At 36.1% G+C, this 3,266-nt stretch overlaps 1 protein-coding gene across 1 annotated transcript in view; it reads right to left on the bottom strand.

The window, feature by feature from the left end:
• Tenm3 (teneurin transmembrane protein 3) overlaps nucleotides 1-3,266 on the bottom strand; it is a 615,432-nt gene that overhangs the window by 64,191 nt on the left and 547,975 nt on the right. The gene's annotated exons all lie outside the window — the stretch shown is intronic.

Raw genomic sequence — 3,266 nt, forward strand, 5'->3', positions numbered from 1 at the left:
GAAAATAGATTCATTCATAGGAAAATGGATACATATTGAAGATATACTCCTAAGTGAAATAAATAAGTCACACATGTGTAAATACCAAATAGTTTCCCTGGTGTGAATAATCTGCAACAATGCATAAGATTCTAATAAGATTACTGACATTTAGAAATTTGAAGAAAGGAGCTAAAGGTGTAGGGAAGGTGTGATGCGTAGGGGAAGAACAAAAAGGGAAAAGAAAAAAATGTGAGAGAATGAAAAGATGAAAATAAAGTGTTTGTAGATGGGGAGGGGAGGAGGGGGTGAAGGGAGGGCAGAGGTAAGGGGAAAAAATGAGAATCAAGACTTGCCATGTAGAGGTACATGATCCCAACAATGAATGTAACTGTATTGTATCCCTAAAATGTACCAACAAACTCAATAAAATTAATTAAAAAAAAAAAGAGTCATTATGTAGACATAATTGACTACCTTTTCAAATTGGAAAAAATCTTACAGTCTCGATCAGTATTCACTGTTTCCCTTCTCTCCGACATCTCTCATATAGGACAGTTAAAAATGATGTATACGTGTTTACCTTCTGCAAATTTTAATATTCTAGGTAAAACCATTGACACCAAGAATACAGTCATAATTTCCAAATAAACAAAGACACAGGTGGTCTAAACAAACCTTCCTTCTGGCCCGTGAGCCAGCATTGGCATGAAGGGAGAGGCTGCAGTACCATAGGCCAAGAAGGCGCTGTTGTCACAGATACACCAATGTATTACAGCTGGGCTTTTCCTTATCAAACATGATGACAACTCAGTCATAGAACTGTCTAAAGAGAAACAGTTTATAAACACACGGAAACTTTTAGCTCCAGTAGGTCCCATGAGATTTAAGCTTGACAACACTCTTGTAAGACTGCAGGATGTAGAGTGAATAATCTCATTCTTTCGTGATTAGGGTGAAATGCCAACAGACTTTAAAATAAGTTACTGAGGAGTTGAGGATGTAGCTCAGTGGTAGACTGCTTATTTAGAATGCACAATGCCCTGGGTTTGGTCTCAGGACAGGAAAAGTGTGTGTGTGTGTGTGTGTGTGTGTGTGTAAGAGGTTTCATTCTAAGGTGTATAATGTATTCCTATAAATTTGATAGGTTCTCTGCATGTAAGGGAGTCTTTTATCAAAATATATTTCCTGTGACCTACTAGGAATTGCTTCTCTATTTCAAAGTATCATGTGTTATTCCTAATTTTAATAACTGATTATTGCCTCTGTCATCATTAACCTACTTCCATTGAACAAATATCTGTAATTTAGTTCATTAAAGCAGAAATTTCTGCTACATATTTTAACTTTACCATTTTATATTACATTACCAGGAAAAATAAATTCTGCCAAAACCTGAAAATAAACCATTAAGCGTACTTTTTGCCACCTGCATCATCTGTAAGCCCCATTCCTGACCCTGTTAGACAGTCAATCAGAGAGTGTATTCCGCCAATTCTGCCTTCCAAATCTCTGTCTAACCTGTTTCCTCTTCTCTATTTCCACTGCCTTTGAGATTCTTAAGCCTTCTCTACCGAAATTTAGGAGTTGTGTAGAAATACGGTGACCAATAGCCTGTTATTAATTTCTTGGTCATCATCTATCAATTATGCATTTCGTCTCATTAGCTTTTGAGAAACCCTGAAATAATTTCCTTGGTCTTTTGTTTCCACATTGCTAAAGGAATTCAAAATCTCCAGTAGATGTTATTTTCGGGCCATTCATAATCCGGCCAGCATCTTTTGCCTTTTTTCCCTTATGTGCTCTACATTTAAATGGTTCTATTTTTTTATACAACAGGATTGGGTTTTAGAACCACACTGTTGCCTACACATTTTTAAAAACATGCTATACGATTTCTTCCCTTGTCTGTCCTTGCTCACCCAAACCTTCATCACATTTACAATGGCAGGATCCTAGTCTTATTCTTACATCATCATTAGAGTACCCTGGGCACAACAGGTTTGCAGTAAAATCTTCACTAAATGTTGCCCCAATGTATGAATGCACGGAGAAAATATTCCATATTTTTATGGCCTTGTTGACTGTCTAAAACCCATTTTAATGTCTTGGTCTGCCAGAAATCTGCCACCTCTAAACAGATACTGCCTCTGGGTAAAGTCTGTTTCAAGAGTAAGAAGTTTGGAGATACTGCAAGAAGAACCTGGGGAGGAGGAATTAAGTTGAATAAGGTTGCAATGAACTTCCTAGAGCGTCACCTAAATGTTTGTTTGCTTAATAATAATCACTTCTGTATGATTTGTCCACAAGCCTTTTTGTCTTATATCCCGATTGTTTTGGGATTGTCTCTATGTTTACTCCTTCCATGGGTGAATCCCCTCCCATGTTGTAAGGATAGTAATTTGCAGGTGACTCCCAAATTTCTATCTTTACTTTCAATTTCTTCCCTGGACTTACTTTTCTATCAAAGTTTCTAATTTAATGTCACTTTATCCAAAAGATCTCCCTGGATTACACTATAAAAAAAAAAATCTCTATCCAATTTAGCCTGCTTTAGTATTTTTGAATAAGTCTTAGCGTAATATGACATATATGTACTGTTTAGTGTCTCTCTATGCTCCTTAGCTGGCAAGCTCAGTGAGAACAGGTGCTTTGCCTCATTGTTTCCTGCTTTGCACCTATACGATAAAGCTTGATATAGAATTGGGAGTTCAATAAATATTTGAAGAAGAAATACAACAAAGCTGCACTGCTGTTATTATTTAAAGACCACATATTTTTACTTAGGTATTTATGATTAGAGACCATTATTATGGTACCCAAAGGTCTACTTTAAGATCTGAAAGTTATTTCTAATTGGAAACAGAAGGAAAAATAGCCCTACATATTTAATAGATAAAATGACTAGTGACGGTATAGTTATTTCTTTAAAAGCTACTCTCTGTGAAGAATAGAGCTTTATGAACCATAAATTATTAGAGCTTAAGACAGCATATCAAGCTTTTGAGGTAATAATGTCTTGAGAAAATTAACGAATATTTTTGTCAAAAATCATCCTTTATAAGACATTGAGAGCAATGACCATGTACAATAGTGCTTGGTCCCAGCAGCACTTACTACAATGTTAGGCTTTCAAGTACACAGAGGCACCAACAATTTTTTTTTTTTTTGGTATCAGGGATCGAACTCAGGACCTTGTGCTTGTGAGGCAGGCAGCAGCATCAATGAGCTAAATCCCTGGCCCAACATTTTTCTTTTTCTTTTCTTTTCTTTCTTTCTTTCTTTCT

Source organism: Fukomys damarensis, unplaced genomic scaffold (assembly GCF_012274545.1).
Source record: "Fukomys damarensis isolate Sample0158 unplaced genomic scaffold, DMR_v1.0_HiC HiC_scaffold_18, whole genome shotgun sequence".
In the NCBI taxonomy this organism is placed as follows: domain Eukaryota; kingdom Metazoa; phylum Chordata; class Mammalia; order Rodentia; family Bathyergidae; genus Fukomys; species Fukomys damarensis.